Source organism: Stegostoma tigrinum, unplaced genomic scaffold (assembly GCF_030684315.1).
Source record: "Stegostoma tigrinum isolate sSteTig4 unplaced genomic scaffold, sSteTig4.hap1 scaffold_593, whole genome shotgun sequence".
Classification (NCBI taxonomy): Eukaryota; Metazoa; Chordata; class Chondrichthyes; order Orectolobiformes; family Stegostomatidae; genus Stegostoma; species Stegostoma tigrinum.
The window spans coordinates 18,280-39,276 of NW_026728530.1; the positions used below are offsets into that span (position 1 = coordinate 18,280).

Genomic DNA, 20,997 nt, shown 5'->3' on the forward strand with positions numbered 1-20,997 from the left:
TAATTGAGGTATACAAGATAATGAGAGGCATAGATAGAGTTGATAGCCAGAGACTATTTCCCAGTGCAGAAATGGCTAGCATGAGGGGTCATAGTTTTAAGCTGGTTGGTGGAAAGTATAGAGGGGATGTCAGAGGCAGGTTCTTTACGCAGAGAGTTGTGAGAGCATGGAATGCGTTGCCAGCAGCAGTTGTGGAAGCAAGGTCATTGGGGTCATTTAAGAGACTGCTGGACATGCATATGGTCACAGAAATTTGAGGGTGCATACATGAGGATCAATGGTCGGCACAACATTGTGGGCTGAAGGGCCTGTTCTGTGCTGTACTGTTCTATGTTCTATGTTCTATGTTCTATCTCCTGGTCTGGCTAATGTGAGAATTGGCTTGGTCATTTGCAGTTGTATCCCATGTTCGTGAATTGGTAATCTGATTAAACTCACAGGCCTTGACTTGAGAAAAATAAAGCACATATTTGATTGGTTGCTGTTGCACTCAAATGAAAAACGTGCAGTGTATATGCCATATCTTTTCCTAGCTCACAGTGTTTCCAAAATCTCTAGTTCAATACATCCCAAGTCGTCACCATCAAAGTCAAAACTAGTGAATACTTCGATCGCTTCATCTTTTGTTTTTTTTTTCTGAAATGCTATTTGTAATGAGGTAGTATTGGCAGGCAATTTTCTTTTACTTCTGTTGCCATGTGTGAATATTCAGGGATGGTGTTGGTGGGAAGATGCGACATGCACCACAGATGAGGCACGAACATTAGAACAAGTGCTGAGCATGCAGAAAAGGAGAGATTAACGGTTACCTTGGAAAAAGCATATTTGGAGAAAGTTGGGTGAGAGTGCTGAGAGAAAGCACTTTGGCGGCATGGTGGCTCAGTATTTAGCACTGCGGCCTCACAGCACCAGGACACGTGTTTGATTCCAGCCTTTGGTGACTGCCTGTGTGGAGTTTGCACATTCTCTCTGTGTCTGTGTGGGTTTCCTCAGAGTGCTCTCACAGTCCAAAGATGTGCAGGCTAGGTGATTAGCCATGTTAAATTGCCTGTTGTGTTAAGGGAGAGTTTGATTAGGTGGGGTGTAGGTCTGGCTGGGATACTCTGAGGTTTGATGTGGACTTGTTGGGCTAAGGGCTGTTATGGTTCCAGAGTGCTGATCTGCTGGAGATTACAAGGTCCAGAGCTGGATGAACACAGCAGGCCAAACAGCAAAGGAGCAGGAAGTCCGATGCCTCAGGCCTAGACACCCTTCTTCAGTTTTTGATAAGGCTGTTTTTAAAATTGGTTTAACGAGACTGCACCATTCCTAGGAACACTGCAATACCAGGATGATGCATGGAGAGGACAGAGCAAGCTGCTGTTCTTAAAAATCGGTTTAATATAGGGTCCTTAAGTAAAGAACATATCAGATATTAAAAGCTGATAAGAACATTTTTTTTAATTTGAAAAAATATACTTTATTCATAAGATGTATAAAAAAACACATTCATACACCTACCCAGTCATGCAAGCTGCTCTGGGTTACCCAGGGCATACGTACACCAACTAAAGGGAAAAAAAAAACAAAACATCGAAGAAAAAAATCAAAGCAAAGAAAATACACCGGCAGTCTTCACCCCGCACAGTCCCTGTTGGCCCCCTGACCAGTTGGGGAAGGCGCCAGCTGGACCCAGTTACCAGATAGGGCCCTTTTTTTCTATTCTGGATGAGGGGTTTCATACGGTGGTCTTTCCCCACCATGCCTTGGCGGCGGCTGCCCCAAGCTTTAGCGCGTCACTCAGCACATAGTCCTGGACCTTGGAGTGCGCCAGTCTGTAACATTCGGTCGGGGTCAGTTCTTTCAGCTGACAGACCAGCAAGTTGCGGGCAGGTCAAAGAGCGTCTTTCACCGCATTGATGGTCCTCCAGGCACAGTTGATGTTGGTCTCGGTGTGCATCCCGGGAAACAGCCCATAGAGCATGGAGTCCCGCGTCACGAATCTACTCGGGATGAACCTCGACAAAGACCACTGCATCCCCCTCCAGACCTCCTGTGCATAGGCACTGTCCAGAAGGAGGTGATAGACAGTCTCGTTCCCGCTCATGCAGCCGCCTCGAGGGCAGCGTGCAGTGGCACAGAGATTCGGGGCGTGCATGAAGGATCTCACTGGCAGAGCCCCTGTCACTACCAGCCAAGCAATGTCTTTGTGCTCGTTTGAAAGTTCTGGCGATGAGGCATTCTGCCAAATAACTTTGGCAGTCTGCGCAGGGATACAACAGGACGCGATCCACCCTCTCTTTTTCCCAAAGCGTCTCGAGGATACTACGTGCTGACCACTGCCAGATGGCCTTGTGGTCGAAGGTGTTTCCTTTCAAAAATTTCTCCACAAACGACAGATGGTACAGGACGGTCCAACTACTCGGAGCGTTCTGCGGTAATGAGGCCAGGCCCATCCTTCACAACACAGGGGACAGGCAGAACCTCAGTCAGTAGTGACACTTGGTGTTTGCGTACTGAGGATCTACGCACAGCTTGATGCAGCCGCACACAAAGGTAGCCGTCAGGGCGAGGCTGGAGTTCGGTACATACTTTCTCCCCATTTTACAGGTCTTTGTACATGGTGTCCCTGTGGACCCGGTCCATCCTCCACCCCCAAATGAAGTGGAAGATGGCCCGGGTGACCACAGCGGCGCAGGTCCAGGAAATACGCCAGGGCTGCGCCACATACAACAGTACCGAAAGCCCCTCGCACCTGACAACCAGGTTCTTACCCGTGATGGAGAGGGACCAGAACGTCCACGTGCCCAGCTTCTGCTTCAGTTTGGTGATATGCTCCTCCCAATTCTGAGTGCATGTCCCAGCTCCAACAAACCAAACACCCAGCACCTTCAGGTAGTCTGTGCTGACGGTGAAGGGGATGAAGGAGCGGTTGTCCCAGTTCCCGAAGAATATGTCCTCGTTCTTACCCCTATTGGCTTGGGCCGCAGATGTCTACTCACCGACGTCTACGCACACTCACCGACTGACGATCGGTGCAGAAGACGGCGACATGTTCCATGTGCAGGAGGTCTTGACCTGAAGGCCTCCGCTGCCTGGGATAGTCACGCCCTTCAGGCTCACGTCCTTCCTGATGGATGCGGCAAAGGGCTCCACACAGCACACGAACAAGGCAGGAGAGAGCGGGCACCCCTGCTTGACTCCAGATCTGACGGGAGAACTGTCTGATTCCCACCCATTGATCGAGACTGTGCTAACGATGTTGGTGTAGAGCAGCCAGATCCAATTGCTGATGCCCTCCCCGAACCCCAATTTGGAGAGACCCTGTTGAAGGCCTTCTCCTGGTCCAGGCTGACGAGGCAGGTGTCCACCCGCCTGTCCTGCACGTAGGCGATCATACTGATGAACGCGAAACTCTCAGCGATCTTCCTGCCCGGCACAGCACAGTTTTTGTCAGGGTGATTCAGCAACTCCCGGACAGTCCTGACCCGGTTGGCTATGACCTTAGCCAGGATTTTGTAGTCCATGTTCAATAGTGAAATGGGACGCCAATGCGTAATTTCTTCCCTCTCTCCCTTCCTCTTGTAAATGACGGTGATGATGCCCTTCCTCATGGACTTGCACATTTCCCCTCTCTGAAGCGCACGATCGTACACCTCCAGCAGGTTCTGGCCGACCAGGTCCCACAGAGCGGAATACAGCTCGACCGGTAAGCCGTCGCTCCCAGGAGTCTTATTCCTCTCAAAGGACATGAGGGCTGTAGTCAGCTCGTCCAGGGATATCTGCCGGTCCAGCCACTCCCTCGTGCCGCCGCCTAAGACCTCCGTGATAGACGACAGGAGCAACTCGGAGGTCATGCTGGCCGCGGGCTTCGCATCATACAGTCTGGCATAGAAGGATCTGCTAATCCTCAAAATGTCAGGCTGAGACGACGTCACCGAGATGTCGTTCTCCTTCAGCCGGCTGAGCACAGAGCTCTTTGTGCACCTCCTGAAAGAAGAAACCCGAGCACATCTTGTCCTGCTCCACTGTGTGGACCCTGGACCGGAAGATTATCCTGGAGGCCTCCGTGGCAAAGGGGGAGGCTTGCTGGCCCCTCACCTTGCGGACGTCCTCCGTGACATCGACCCCCATTGACTGCAGAAGGAGCAGGTTCTGCGTCCTTTTCTGGAGTTGCGACAGCTTTCCCCGCCTTTCTCTCACCTTCCGAACACCCTTGAGCAAAAGTACCTCTTGATGTTCTCCTCCACCTTCTCCCACCAGTCACCCGGAGACTCAAAGAGGGGTTTCACGGTTCTCCAACCTGCATACTCCCTCTTAAGCTCCTCGACATACTCTGTGGTCAACAGAGTCGTGTTGATGTTCCACGTCCCCTTGCCAGTCTGCTGGTTGTCCTGTAAGTGACAGTCGGCCAGCAGGAGGCAGTGGTCAGAGAAGAACACCGGCTCGACGCCAGTGGACCTGACCGAGAACAAACAGGAAGTCTATCCTTGAGCAGATAGACCCATCTGGCTGCGACCAGGTGTATCACCGCTGCGCTCCGTCTGCAGGGGTGCTGAAGACGTCGAGCAACTTGGTGTCCTTCACCGTGTCCAGCAGGAATCTGGACGTGGCGTCCAATTTACTCTCCCCACCCACTGTCCCCACACTGGATCTTCCATCTGCATCGATGATGCAGTTGAAGTCTCCACCTAGAATGACTGGTCTAGGCATAGCCAGCAGGGTTGGAAGCCGCTGCAGGATGGCCAACCGCTCGCTGTGTACCACTGGGGCCCTCCAGCGTGCCTTCCTCCTTGGCTTCCGGACCGTTGTCCACTCCCCTGGGTCACCTGTAGCCTCCTCCATTGACTCTGGGTTGTCAGGGGGTGGGTGGGGGCAGTGGGGGAGAAAGCGGAGCGTGCAGGGGCGCTTTGCTGGCCTCGGTTCCATCCTGCGGGGCTGGTCCCTCCTGCACAGTCGGACAAAGGTCCTTGCATGGGCCTGGTGCCTGCCTCTCCTACAGGGGAGGGTGGGTGGGGGGGCTTGCCCCGCATTGCCGCTGCTAGTGACCTGGGCGTAGGTGGTCCCCCACCACAGTCACGGCCTGCAGATGTAGCTCACTTTCCTACAAAGGTTGCAGATTTTTTCTTTTGTCAATCCTTTGCAAGGGGTCCATCCTCCTTGCAGTTCCATCAGATGGTGACTTTGCAGTCGGCCACCATGTGACCTGACCTACCACAGGCATGGCAGACTTTGGGTTGCCTTGCGCAGGTCAGGTAGTCCTTGCTCCCACCAATCGTGAAGCTGCCTGGTGGGTGTATGATGTTCCCGACTACGCCCGTCCTCAGCATCACCCTGGCCTGCCTCTTACTTGTCCAGATCCCAAAGGGGTCCAGGATGTTGGTTAGGTCCCCTTCCAAGGAAGGTCAGGACATCAGCTGCTGGCACATGCGGGTTGTACATGTGTACAGTCACCATACGGCTCCTCGGCACAGGCATCACAAACAGTGGGACAGCGGTCAATGCAGAGAGGGGGCCCCTCACCTCCTTTCTCCTTGAAAACCTCCAGGAAGCGCTCACAAAGCTTGGTGCTCCTGATGGTTACATTGTAAAAACCTCCTCCAGGGAAATCCTGCAGGCAGTAAATGTCAGCAGCAGCAAACCCACAACAGTCCAAAATGACCCTCTTCACACAGAAGGCGCGGTCCACAGGTGCACCTTCATCCACCTTCTTCACGGAAACACAGATGGTGTTCCGGACCCCCTGACACAGGGCACAAGCACTTGCCACAGCCATCCTTGCAGGTTTGCTGCTCCCCTGAACCAGCATTAGGCCTTAACCAGCATTAAGATGCACCAGTTGCAAGGGTGCACAGCCAACCTGACATCTTCCTTCCACCTCCAATACTCACTCTATCCTCTTCTCAGTCCACAATGATAAGAACAGGTATAAACACACCTTTTTTTTTAATTTGAAAGAAAATATACATTATTCATAAGATCTACAAAAAAAACATATTTGTACACCTACCCAGTCATGCAGGTTACCCAGGGGGTACATACACCAACTAAAGGGAAAAAAAACAAACAAAGAAGAAAAAAAAACAAACAAAGAAGAAAAACAGACAAAGAAAACACCCCAGCACAGTCCCCCTTGGCTCCCTGACCAGTTGGGGAAAGCACCAGCTGGATCCAGTTAACAAAGATAAACACACCCTCAATTTTAACCAAAGAAGGCCAAAAAGTAAAGACATTGTAATACTGGACTACCTTAGGTCCCAGTTACCTTCCATATTTTCCATCAGCCTGACTGAGTGCAAAGACTTGTAAGTCACTGCTGACAGTTTTTACTGTTGTTCCCGTACTCCTGGGTTTCCTAACCGGGGAAAACCGATAGTCGGTTTACACCAGTACTTTTTCAAGACCTTTTCTATAAAAATCTCTTTGCAATGAATGTAGATCATTGGAAATGTACCAATCATATGAGGTGGGGCATGTCACTAACAAGCCTCATCAACCAGCTCCATGACTAGCGGATGGTCAGTGAGATTGCAGCAACAATCGGTACAGAACCGCACACTCAGAGAATGTCCCAGCACAGAGGAAGGTGCTTCAGCGTGTCACTGTCTGCATCAGCTGACTGTACAGGTAATTTCACCAGTCCCACCCATCATGGTCTTACCGATGCCCTGTAAATCTCTCATTGTTCAACTCTCTCCTGAGGGTCACGAATGATTCTGCCTCCAGCGCCCTCTCAGGCAGTGCGCAGCCAGCAGGAACCACTCGCTGATAACAGTGGGTCTATCTCCCTCGATAAATATGACTTTTTGTTGCAAAAAAGGCAAATCACCACGGCCTCCCTCCAAACCCATCCCACTCCATGATCTGGGCTCATCCTTCCCCCCACTGCATCCCAAAACCAGCCCAGCCTGTCTCTGCCTCCCTAACCTGTTCTTCCTCTCACCCATCCCTTCCTCCTACCCCAAACCGCACCTCCATTTCTAACCTACTAACCTCATCCCACTTCCTTGATCTGTCTGTCTTCCTGACCTATCCCCTCCCTACCTCCCCACCTAAACTCTCCTCTCCACCTATCTTCTTTTCTCTCCATCTTCGGTCCGCCTCCCCCTCTTTCCCTATTTATTCCAGATCCCTCAACCCATCCCCCTCTCTGATGAAGGGTCTAGGCCCGAAACGTCAGCTTTTTGTGCTCCTGAGATGCTGCTCGGCCTGTTGTGTTCATCCAGCTTCAGACTTTATTAGCTTGGATTCTCCAGCATCTGCAGTTCCCATTATCTCTGATTGCTGCAACTTGTCTATTCGAACCAGATATCCTAAATTATTTTAGTCCCATTTGCCAGCATTGGGCCCGTATCCCGCTGTCCCCTTCCTATGCATTTCCCAATCCTGGTGCTGTTTAAGAGCTGTGACTGTACCACCTCCTCCATACATGCAGCATTCTCTACATGTAAAACTGTCCCTCAGGTCCCTTTTAAATCTTTCACCTCTCAACTTAAACCCATGCTCTCAGGTTTGGATTCCTTTCCCTGCAGGAAAGGTATTGCCAATTCACCCCATCCAAGCCCCTCGTGATTTTATAAACCTCTGTAAGGTCACGCCTCAGCCTATGACGTTCCAGGGAATCAGCCCCAGCCTATTCAGCCTCCTCTCCCTGTAGCTCAAACCATTCGATCCAAGCACCATCCTTGTAAATCTTTTTTTTTCTGAAACCTTTCAGTTTAACAACTTTCCTGTAGCAGGGATATTATAACTGAGTGCAGTATTCTAAAAGTGGCAATGTTCTGTGCATCTGCATCGTAACGCCCAAACTCTGATACTCAATACAATAAAAGCAAGTATGCCAAATGCCTTCTTCGCCACCCTGTCTAACTGTGAGTCCACTTTCAACGAACAATGCATCTGCACCCCAATGTCTCTGTTTGGTGACACTCCACAAAGTCTGACCATTAACTTATAAGTCCTGCCTGAGTTTGCCTTACCAAATTGCAACACCTCACATTTATCTAGACTTTATCTGCCACTCCTTGGCCCATTGGCCCATCTGATCAAGGTCCCGTTGTACTCTGAGATAACATTCTTCACTATCCACAACAACATGAATTTTGGGGGCATCTGCAAACTTACTAACCATCCCTCCTCTGCTTCCATCTAAATCATTTATATAAAGTTATGGATAAGCAGTGTCCCAGCACTGATTCTTGTGACACACCACAGGTCACAGGCCTTCAGTCTGATATATAACACTCTACCATCACTCTGTGCCTCCTGCCTTCAAGCCAGTCTTGGATCCAAACCACTAGCTTCCACTGGATTCCATGTGATCTAACCAGTCTACCATGAGGAACCTTTTCAAACACCTTTGCGTAGCGCATCCAAACAATGTTTACCCTCTCTGCCTTCATCAACCTTCTTTGTCACCTCTGCAAAATCCTCATGTTAGTGGGACTTGATTTACATCACACCAACACCAGAGTCAGATAACTGGGAACAGTATATGAAGCAAAATGTGTACATGAGATTACAAAGTGTGGAGCTGGATGAACACGGCAGGCCAAAAAGCCAGCAGCCCCAGAGGAGACAGCCACGCTGAGCCCTGCTGAGTTTTCACCATCACCCCTAGACCTCCCCCTGACTGAGGTCAAATGGTCAGTCCTCAGTAAGGGGCTCACCTTTATCCCCCTCCACACACACATCAATGAATACCACTCACGTTTGGACATCGAGCAGTTTTTCGGCTGCCTTCACCGCTCCACCTATCTTCTCCTCTCTCCCTCTTTGATCCGCCTCTCCCTATTTATTTCAGAACCCTCTCACCATTCCCCTTTTTCTGATGAAGGGACTAGGCCCGAAACATCAGCTCCTAAGCTACTGCTTGGCCTGCTGTGTTCATCCAGCTCCACACTTTGTTATCTCGGATTCTCCAGCATCTGCAGTTCCTATTATCTCTGATACAAAATGTGTACATTACTGGTTAAAAATACTGAAATAATTTCATTGTCTTCAACTTTAAAATCAAATGCTGGAGTCTGCAGCTCAAAAGATATCAGAAGCACTGGGGTGAGAGGAAACCCACAGTTCAGGAAATGCTCAGGAATCAGGGTGACATCATTGAGCAATTGCCCGTGTGTGATAACATCACCCACTTGAACACAAAGCATTCGGGTCTGCACAAACAGGTGATGTGCACAAAGGATGTGAGGGTCTGTGGAGTGATTGAAAGGAGATTGATCAGAATGATTCAGGAACTGAGGGATATTAGTTGTAAGGTCAGGTTGGAGAAACTGAAGGTGTTCTGCACAAAGCAAACAAGACTGAGGTGATCTTTGACAAAGGTGTCTAGGTTTATGAGAGATTTAGATAAGGTAGATAAAGAGCAGCTGTTCCTCTTCACTTGTAGTAAAATTCTTAGAAACACAGATTTAAGATATTGGGCAATAGTTACCGGGAGATGTAAGGAAGGAACTTAACGTTACTTTTATTTGACTCAATACTGACATTCAAAGACCAACAATATCCAGGGCAGAATGATTAAAAAATCAAGTGACACGCTTAGATCTTGCTGTATCTAAGCAAGTTTCTGATCTGCAAATCCTTTTCTAACACTGAAGCTCTGAAATTCATTTCCTTCGTCTGCTCAAACACTGTTCTGCAAAACAAAATCCTTGCTCCTTGTTGAAACATGCAGGTTTTTTGGAGGATTAATGGGTTGGTTGCAGAAAGGTTGGTTCCCTTCTGGACCATCTAGGGCCAGAATACCTCATATCAGAAAGGGGTTTCATATTTAAGCCAGAGATGAGGAAGAAATTATTCTCTCAGACAGTTGTGAATCAGTGGAATTCTTCAGAGCAGAGGTTTGTTGTGGCTGGGCCAATAAGTATATTTAAGGCTGAGATCAACAGATCTTTAAGCAATAAAGGTATCAAGGTCTATGGGGAAAGGCAACAAAGTGCAGATCAGACAGGATCTTATTGAATGGCAGAGCAGAGTTGATGGTCTAAATGGTCTCTTTCTGTTTGTAAACTCAATGGTCTTGAAATGAGGCTGCAAAACTCTCCGCAGTAAAATGTGCAAAATGAAAATTGCATGGAACCCTTCAGAAAGCTGAACCAAGGTGAGACATGGAAAGGGCAACACACAAATGATAGTCAATGTGGGTGATTGATCCGGAGTGATCTGTGTACCAGGGTAAACAGGAAAACTGGTCTTCAGCTCTCACATTGAGCTCGGCTCAAAGTTTTGGCAAAGATCTATAGCTCAGTTTGAGGGTGAGTTGTTGACTTGTTCGCCAAGCTGGCTTGTTCTTGTTCAGATGGTTCATCACCATGCTAGGTGACATCATCAGTAGAGCCTCCGTTGAAGCAGTGTTTTTCTCCTCTGCTTAGAATTTATACTGTTTGCTCTGTTATGGTGAGTAGTGTCATTTCTGGTTTTGATCTGTGTGGGTTTGTATAGGGGTCCAATTCTTTATGTTTGCTGATTGCATGATGGGTGGAGAACAATGCCTCTAGGAATTCCTGTGCATGTCTATGTTTGGCTCGGGCTACTATGGTTACCTTGTCCCAGTTAAACTGATGGCCTTCATTGTCTGAGTGTCTCGATATTAAGGAGAGTTTGTCATTCCGTTTTGCTACTAGTTGAAGTTTTTGAATTCCAATGTCTAGTTTCATTCCTGTCTCTCCGATGTAACATTTACAGTCATAATTGCATGGTATTTTGTAAACCACATTGGTTCTGCATGTTGTGGGAATGGGGTCTTTAATTCTTGTAAGTGTTTGTCATTGAGCAGCTGTGGGAGTGTCCACCACCATGACTCTGAGTGGTCTGAGGGGTCTTGTTGTCACTTCCAATATATTCTTGATGCATGACAGTGTGGCCAGCGTGTGAGGGCGTACTGTGTCCTTCTATTGTTGTCTGTTTAACATCCGCAACCTCACCAAAATTCCCTCACACAAGGTACTACTGCAGAAGACCAGATAATCCCAGTTCCCAGGCCTGGAATCAGAGTGTCAGTGGCCCAGCCACGAAGATACAATGGGAAATGTGGGATGGCAATGAGCGCACAGGGCTACTCTGTGGTTCCTATCACACAATCGGTGAGCGTGCGGTCCTTCTGTGATGGTACAGAGGTGCGTAAAATGCCGAGGCTGTGAGCTTGAACCACACCCAGAGATGCTTTTATTGACATGGAGCAGGGATTGTTGGGTCATCGGGCTGTGGGAAATATCACAGATCAATGTTGGTCAAAACAGAATTTGTAAAAAGACTAGCTTCTTTTGTTGGTTCTTGAACTTTCCCAGGGAAATGTCTCAATTATCAACCATATTAGAGATTGCTCTCCCATCCCCTGAGAGACTCCCCCTGCCTGTTAAATTCACTTTTTGTATGTCTATCTCTGTCTTTGAAAACTTGATTTTAATTTCATATCCACGACCTTTTCATTGGAACCAGTTGAATTTTCATGTGTTTGACACCATTATGGAGAGGAAGTGAAACAACCTACCAGCTGTGGGGTGTGACAATGGAAGGCAGAAGGGTGAGAAAATGATGATCAAGAGAGTGGGGAACGATGATAGCCTTCAGATGAATTTGAATGTCATTGTTCACAACCCGGGGAAAGTTATCACCCACTGATAAATAACAATCAGAAAAATAACAATGACGGAAATTGCTGGTGAAACTCTTGAAGTCTGACGGCATCTGCGGAGAGAAAGCAGGGTTAATGTTCCCAGTTCAGTGACCCTTCTTTGGAATGAGGCATGTAACTGTTGGTTTTGCATTTACCAAAAGTTCGGTCAAATCATGAGTCTGCCCACCTGTGTGGGTTGCTGGTCTGCTTGGTCCCTTCGACGTTGTGTGTCTGTTAGTCAAACATTTATTTGTGTGTGTGTGTGTGTGTGTGTGTGTGTGTGTGTGGCGGAGAGGGAGCATGCTGGGCCCATTACCCAGAAGGTCACTGGATTGAAACCATTCTCTGCTGCTTACACCAACAAATTGATGTTTGTTAGCAGCTAAGTTAATTTTGCTCACATTGTCTCTGCACCAGCTTCTTGCTCTCAGTAACCACTTCAACCTACATTTAAAACACATTTATCCTGACATGGACGCACACTGTAAATGTTACAAACATGCACCAGCTGGTACTTTTTCCTTTCACTCAATCCCTTTCTCAACAGGAACCAACACCGGTGTGATGGTCCAAATGGCCTTCTCCTGTCTCTGTCACTCTGGGATGATCTGAACAGTGAACATTATCCTCTACAGTAAGGCAATACAGCGGAGAGATAGCAGTGCAGTGGTGATAATCCCTGGGGACTGAGACACAGCAGCTGCTGGAGTTTAAATTCAATGAATAAAATCTGGAAAGTAAACCTGAATTTCAGGAACAGAGGCCATGACTTTAATTTCCTGAAATCCCATTCATTCATGTCCCTTTGGAAGGGAAGTCCTTGCCTGGTCTGGCATACAAGTGGCTTGAGGCCCACAACAACATGGTTGATCCCTATCTGCCCTCTGACATCAGTTCAAGGTAAATTAGGGATGAACAACAAATGCTGTCCTGACCAGTGATACCCACCTCCTATGGGAGAATAAAGGAAGAACAAAAACACATTCACAACAGGGAAAAAATAGGCCTTCTCTCTGCATTGACTTGAATTCACCTGATCGCCCAATCTGGACAGAGACAAGGACACCCACAGCACAGAGAAACCAGGGAAATTGCAGAATGAGGGAAGGATTCAATTACCCACTGAGGTGGAAACTCATTTAATCAGGTGTACTGGGGAGAGGTTGTTCACCAGTCCCATGTGTGGGAAGGGATCATTCAGAAAAATAAACTCCGGAGCCACCCACAAATTCACATATAGTTATACTCTGCTGTTATAGCTGCTGCGAATCCCCACCTCAGAAGGAACCATATCTTGACACCGGTTTCCAGTGGAATTCTGAGGGTTACTCACCCTGCAATGTTATCTCTGATTTCTCTCCACAGATGCTGCCAGTTCTACTGACCTTTTCCAGTAATTTCTGTTTTCTTATTTGTTTCTGATTTACAGCAATTGCAGTCCTTTCAGTTTTTAATCCAGTGGAGTTCCACTGCTTTCTGATGTATAACCATCATTAAATCCTAGTTGTAGAAGCCATAATTTAGAATAAATAATCATGTAGTTGACCATGACGAAGAAAACCGTGGACTGCAGGGAGTTATCAATCATGTGGAAAGATAAAATGGTGAAAGGAATTGAATCCACAGGAGTGAGTGATAATGAATTTAGGGAGACTGAACTATGAAAGTGAGGAATAGTGAGTGGTGTAGAGGGACAAACAGACCTTGGAACGAACATTCACAAAAACCTGAATGTGGTTAGATAGGAAGATCAGGTGGTTGAGAGGGTTTGATATATTTTGGATGCACATTATTCAGCTGATAGTTCCAATTCAGCTTCTCATCAATATTAGCCCCCAGGATGATGATAATGGGGAATTCCATAAAGATACACCCAGTGAATGTCACTTGGCTGTGGTTAGATTCTCATTTCTCAGATTTGGTCATTATTTGTTGGTACTTGTTGGTGCAAATGTTCTTTGTCACATGGTAGGGTCACTTCAATGTTGTCCAGGCTCACTGCATTTAGATATCTACTGCTTTGGTATCCAAGGAGCCACAAACGGTGCTAAAGTATTGTGCAAGCATCAGCAAACATTCCCACTTCTGACCTTATGGCGCAGGGAAGGTCATTGATGAAACAGCTGAAGGTGGTTGGGACTAGAACCTGATCCTGAGGAACTCCTGCAGCTGAGACGATTGCCATCCTACAATCACAAGCCTCCCCTTCTGTATTCAGTATTATCAAACCAGGGTGAAGTAGAGTGAGGAGGGTAAGAGAATGTACATTGGAAACAGAGAAGGAAAAGGAGAACATTAAAACACAGAACAAGTAGAAAATAAACTTGTCCAAGCAGTGCAGCACAAGGTAACTGTCAAATACAACCATATCAGGTCAGAATTATTGTTGCTCCGACAGTTTAACTGCAGGTCCATAACAGTGAACCATCAACAGTTACTTAGGGCTCAGAAACTATCTGTATAGCTTAAGATAGTCACGTAAGTGTTACTCACCCAGCTGTGAGCTGACGGTCGGATAGAGAAGCTCTGAAGATAGTATGGAAGTGGAAGTCCTGTTGAAATTAGAGGACTCAGAACTTTGTCAGAAACTGAACAGCATCCTGTTTTTATAGTAAGTAAGTGAAATAATTTATTTCATATCAATGTCATATGCAACCATTTTTACATGAAAATGCCTTCACATGCTGTTTTGAGCTGTAAAAGGTGGAGTGTCTCCGAGCTAAACTTACAGACCTCTTCCACAAGTATGTGGTACAAGTTTGAATAAATTCACCTTGTTTCGATTTACTGAGGTCTGAAGATGCAATCTTTTCAAAAACCAGCTATCCAAGGAAGAATAATATTCTCTGGTTCCTATTGAACTTAGCTTTGTCATGATTCCTTAATACAATGCTCTGTCAAATGGAGCCTTAAGATAGTGGATAGTCACTCTCACATTTGGAATTCAGCTGTTTGGTCCATGTTTGCACTAAGAATGTAGGGAGGAGAGGAGATGAGTGGCCCTTGCTTAACTCAAACTGAGATCCATCACTATGATATGACAAAGCAAGAGCTGTTTGATGTTATGGTTGTCACCCTGTTTTGACTGCATTTACGTACTGACAGGCCAGACAATTGACTGAAGGCTTGTCCACACAGGCCACGTATATGGTTTCTCTTCACTGTGAATGACACTTGTTCCTTCCATATTCAAAGCTCCTGAGAATTAAGTGTTCCCGGCAGTTCTTGATCCAGTGTTTGAGTTGAGCAGCCTGTCAGTAAATGCTCCCTTTCCAATTCCCTGAAAAAATAAATTTACAACAGTTAAAAGTAGAATGAAAGCTGCTGGATTGTCACCTGGATCATTAAAAACTGCAGATGCTGTAAATCAGGAATGAAAAATAATTTGCTGGTAAAGCTCAGCAGATCTGGCAACATCTGTGAATGAAAAAAACAGGTTAATGTTTCAGGTCTGATGATCCTTTCTCAAGTTCAGAGGAAGGGTCACCGAACTCAAAACATTAACTCTGTTCTTTCCTTCACAGATGTTGTCAGTCTTGCTGAGCTATTCCACTTGGATCATTTGATATCTTTGAAAGGACAGAAGATGAAAAATACAGGACAAATCAGGCTGTGGGAACTGGCTACAGAGCCAATCATTATTTGTGCAGAGCCAGAGTGGGAGGTTTGAGTGAGACCACAACAATGCTGTCGGTGTAACAATACAAACCGTACAACTATCTGACCATAACCTGTGTCAGTCTGTAACTGGATACGTGTAAATGACCGAAGCTGGCTGAAAATGCATTCCTGCAAGCAGGTGGGAATTCATGGTCCTCCTTTCGATAATTAATTCCCCCTTTTGCACTGGTGGGATTTGTATTTGGAGTACTGTTGTCAGTTCTGGTCACCCGACTTAGAGAAGGTTGTTATGAAACATTTCAGGGCAGATTCAATAGACTAATACCTGGAATGAGTGGATTGCCTTAAAGGAACATCTGGAGGAAAATACAGGCTAGGTCTGTATTGTCTGGAGTTTAGAAAAGAAAGAGGATACTAAATTGAAACACGAAAGATCCTGAGGGGACCTGACCAGATGCATGGTGAAAACATGGTCCCTCTTGTGGAAGGATCTAGAACTGAGGTCATTGTTTAAAGGTAAGGGTGAGTCCATTTGAAATAGTGAGGAACATTTCTTTTCTCTCAGAGGGCTGAGAATCTTTGTGACTCCCTTCGGCAAAAGGCAGTGGATGCAGCATCTTTTTTTTTAAAAGGCAGAGACAGATTCTTGCTGACCAAGACAATGAAAGATATTCTGCGATATGCAGGTACATAGAACCGAGGTTGAAATTAAATCAGTGATTTTATTGAGTCGCAGAGCAGGCTCGAGGGGCCGAGTGACCCACACTTGTTCCTCATTCCTACGTTTGAATAAACCGCAGGACAAAGAAGCTCAGGTCTTGTCTGATGACTGCGGGTGAGGAGGGTGTTTGAGCTCCCACTTCACTCACCCAGTGGATTAGTTCCTCTCTACACCCCGACCAGCTTCAATTAACATTTGAAAAGTTTTAATCACATCAGCTGTCATCCTTCTAAGTTACAGGGAATACATCATTCCTGGTGAGATGATGCATTTTAATAGGAGAAGAGATCAGAAATTCGGAATCAGTTATCCATTCTGCCTCTCAAGCCTCAAAAAGGTCAAAGTTGATCTATTTTGGCTTCAATTCCACATTCGCACTTGGCCTTGATAGTCTTTTTAAAAACACATCCTGTGGGCATTGCTGGCTGTGTTTAACTGTCATTAAGAAAGTGGCAGTGATCTGTCTCCATGAACCACTGTAGTCCATGAGCGGTAGGTGGACGCATAATGCTGTTAGGGAGAGAATTCAGGATTTTGATCCAGCAACACTGAAGGTGTAGCGATACATTTCCAAGTCAGGATGGTGAGTGGTGTGGAGGGAATTCACACCCAACACAGAGTCTACAGCACGGAAAAACGTTCTGCTGACTCTGTCTGATCTTGACACTATCTTGCAAGTACTCTGTCATTCCATCTTTTATAGTGGACACGAACATATTTTTCCAACCAACAATTTTATGCAAATTCCCTGTTTTCTTTCTGACTCCGTTCTTACATATTGGGGTTACAGTAGCGATCCTCCAATCCATAAAAACTGAGTCTATAGAATTTGGAGGAAAACCAGTTGTGAATCTGCTATTTCTATTGCCACTTCCTAAGGTACTTTGAGATGAAGGTTATCAGTGTCTGGGGATTTATCTGCCTGTTATCCCATTAGTTGTCCCAATATCATTTTCCTACTAATTCTGATTCCACCTTCCCATTAGACCCTGTGATCCCCTTAATTTTGGGAGGTTATTTGTACCCTCCTTATTGAAAATCTCAGTCATATTTAATTGTTCCGCTATCACTTTGTACCCCATTATAAATTCCCTGTTTCTGCTTGTCAGGAGACCCTATATTCTTCTTGACCAGTCTTTCATTACCAATCTTCAACTAAGAGTTTAATGATGATTATGAAACCGCTGTTGATCGTCAGGAAAAAGCCATCTGGCTCATAAATATCCTTCAGGGAAAGGAACTGTTATCCTTCACCTGGTTTGGTCTGTGTGTGACTCCAGCCATACAGCAATGCAGCTGACACTTGATAGCCCTCTGGGCAATCACAGATGGGCAATAAATTCTGGCCAAGCCAGCAAAGTTCACATCCTGTGAATGAATATAAAACAAAATTCTGTTGGTTTGTATGGTCCCTGCAGCATGCACTCATGTTCTGTTTTCTCACTCTGATTAAATCCCTTTCTTTCCCTTTGCAGAAACCTAAACTGCTCCCAATCCTGTTGTCAGTTGTTTTATTGACCTAATTGTGTATGCTGCTTCCTTAAATTTAATACCTGTTCATTTCCCTTTCTGTGCTGTGGTTTGATCATGTTTCCCATTTTGTTCTTATGCCAGGCTGCGATGAAGAACTTCCACAGCTTGCCCACGTCCTCTTTCAACATTTGCCATTACCCATTTCCCATCATCCATTTACACACTGATTCACCATTTATCACAACTAGCTCGTGCCTCATATCATTTTAACTTCTTTCATTTAAATACAGGACCCAAGTCTCAGAAACAACATTCATCACTCTCCAGCTTTGTGAAGAATTCTATCCTATTGTGGTCCCTCATCCTTAAGGGCCCGTACTCAACTCGATTGTCAATTATTCCATCCTCATTATACAACACCCATCTGCTTCTTCAACATGTTGATTCATAAAATTGTACCATATAGACACTAAATATCCCTCCTGCACTGTACTGCTACAGTTGTGATTTGGACAATTTATAAGTAGGTTGCAGTCACCTGTAATTAAAGCCATAACTTTATGCCTTATATCTCTCAATTCCACCCTAATGCCTTCCCTAATATTACTGCAGCTTGGGTTCCATATGCAGCACTAAGGTCATTTTCTGTCCATTGGTGTTTCTCAGCTCAATCCAAACAGACTCTACTTCACTACACCCTATATCCTGGCTCACATCAGTTTCCTGTTTTAATCAGCAGCTCCTGACAAATCCTTTTCCCTCTTTCCTGCCCAATCCATCTTCCTCAGACAACCCACTTATTCCAGGTTTCAATCTTGTAAACCTCCTCTGAGCTACTTTGAATAAACGAAGAGAAGACCAAAACCTGCAGACAGTATTCGAGATCTGGTCTGACCCCTTCCTTGTACAAATGAAGCAGAACATCTTCTCATTGATTATTATTTGTTGTCATAATAAGGGAGATGGCCTAGTGGCGTTCTGGATTTCAGAGAGATCCTAATCAATTGGTGCAATGGGCTGAGTAATGGGAGATTGAATTTTATTTGGATAAATGTTTGTTTTACCACAACACAATACTTCACAAAGGCAGGACTTGCACAATTAATGCTTGGGCTCTGGGTAGTGTTGCAGATCAGGAAAAAAAAACCTCGGGTTTCAGGTACATCATTCTTTGAAATTTGCATCACAGGTAGACAGGGTGGTGAGGAAGGCATTTAGCACACTTGTCTTCATTGCTCAGGCCTTTGAGTACAGGAGCTGGGAAGTGATGTTGGTGAGTCCTCTTCTGGAGGACTGTGCGCTGCTCTGGTTGTCCTGTTATGGGAAGAATATTGTTAAACTGGACTGGGTTTGGAAAAAAAACTTACCATGATATTGCCAGGAATGGAGGGGTTGAGTTATAAATATACGCTGGATTGGCAGGATCTTCTTTCACGGGAAGTAAGAGGTTGAGGGATGACCTTGTGTAGTTTTAATAAAATAATGAGAGACACAGATAAGGAATAGCAAAGGTCGTTTCCCTCAGGTGGGGGATTTCAAAACCAGGGGCATATTTTTAAAATGAGAGGAGAAAGATTTTTAAAAAACTCATGACGGGCATCTTTTTGTTTTATTTAGAGTGCTCAGTGTGTGGAACGAACTGCCAGAGGAAGTGATGGATGTGGGTAGTTACGATGTTTGAAAAACATTCAGATAAGTACATGAATTTGAATGGTTTGGAGCGAATATGGGCCAATTGCAGGAATTTTTTTTAAATAAGGAAAACATTGCTGCTATCACTGGAAGAGATGCTTCTGAAAAATCATCCCATGAAAACATATGCTGAAATTAGAAATAAGAAAGGAGCAATCATCTGACGGGATTGTACCATAGGCTTCCTAATAGTCAGAGGGAAACTGCGGAACAAATATCCAGAGGGATCTCAGATACGTGTAAGAATAATAAAGTTATAATAGTTGGTGATTTTCAGTTTCCAAACATTTACCGGGACTGCCAGTGTGTAAAAGGTTTAGATGGTGAGTATTTTGTGAAATGTGTTCAAGAAACTTTTCTTTATCAATAAATCGATGTTCCTATGGAAAAAAAAAGGCGGAGCAAGTGACTGAAGTGACAGTACAGGGAAACTCTGAGTCTTGTGACAGAATTACTATCAGTTTCAAAACAATTATGGAACAGAATATGCCTTCCAGAAAAAGTAAAAGCTTTAATTGGAGGAAGGCAAATTTTAATGCTATAAGAAAAGAACTCTCAACACTTCTGAGGAAGGATTAACAGACCTGCAACATTAACTCCGATTTGTCGCTCACAGATGCTGCCAGACCTGCGAAGCTTTTCCAGCAGCTTCTGTTTTTATAACTTTCAAAAGTTGACATGAGTAGACGGCAGGTATAAGGATGTCTGATAAGTGGGGGGCTTTCAAAAATGTGACAATTCAGAGTCATTATGTCTCTGTAAGAGTGAAAGGTAAGGCTGGTAGGATTAGAGAACAATGGGTGAAAAAAGATACTCAGGTTTTAGTCAGGAATTTAAAAAAAATAAATTAGTAGATATAAAAAAAATTGGCTCAAATGAATCTCTTGAACAGTGTAAACAGTGTTGGGGGCATTCTTAAACAGGAGATCAGGATGGCAAAAAGGCAACATGAAACTGCCTTGGTTGATAAGCTGAAGAATAATTCAAAGAGTTTCTACAAGTGCATTAAAAGCAAGAGAGCACCGAGAGGGCAAGCAGGGCTCCATAAAGATGAAAGAGATCAACTCTGTGTTGAGCATCAGGAGAGGAGAGAGATTTGAAAGGAATATATTGCATCAGTTTTTACTGTTGAGAAAGAAATGGAGGGGGTACAAGTCAGGGGTAGAAATATTTTGGTTTGAAAACAGCTCACGGAGATGGGGGAGATTTTTAATGAATATTTCTCCTCAGTGTTTACTAAGCAGAGAATCATGGATGCTAAGGAAACAAGGGAAGCAAGTGGGGATGTTTTGGACCATCGAGGTGGCGTTTGCAGCCTTAAAGCACATTAAGTTGATAATTCCACTGGATCTGATGAAGTCCATCTTCGGACACTGTGGGAGGCTGGGGAAGAAATTGCAGAGACCCTTGCAGAGATTTTTCCCTTCATCTTTTCTCACGACTGAAATTCCAGAAGACTGGAGGGTGGCTAATGTTGTTCCATTGGTTAAGAAAGGTAGCAAAGACCAGCCAGTGAACCAGTGGAAGACAAGGTATTGAAGATGATATTTAGAGAGTGGATCAACCAAAGCTGGGATATTCAAGATCTGATTAGGGTTAGTCAGCATGGATTTGTGCACAGGAATCATGTCTGACAAATCTATTCAAGTTTTTTGAGGAGGTAAGCAGGAGGATTGATGAGTTTAGGGCAGCGAATGCTATCTATATGGACTTTAGTAAGGCCTTCAACAAGGTCCCATACGGCAGCCTAGTCATGAAGGCTCAGTTGTGTGGGATCCAGGGAGAGCTAGATCATGGGATTCGAAATTGGGTCGATGGTAGGAAGCATAGCGTGATGGCTGAACTTTGGTTCTCAGACTAGTGGCCTGTGGCTAATGGTGTGCCA

At 45.4% G+C, this 20,997-nt stretch overlaps 1 pseudogene; it reads right to left on the bottom strand.

The window, feature by feature from the left end:
• Nucleotides 1–1,292: 1,292 nt before the first annotated feature.
• LOC132208985 (U2 spliceosomal RNA) lies at nt 1,293–1,456 on the bottom strand (annotated as a pseudogene).
• Nucleotides 1,457–20,997: the final 19,541 nt, after the last annotated feature.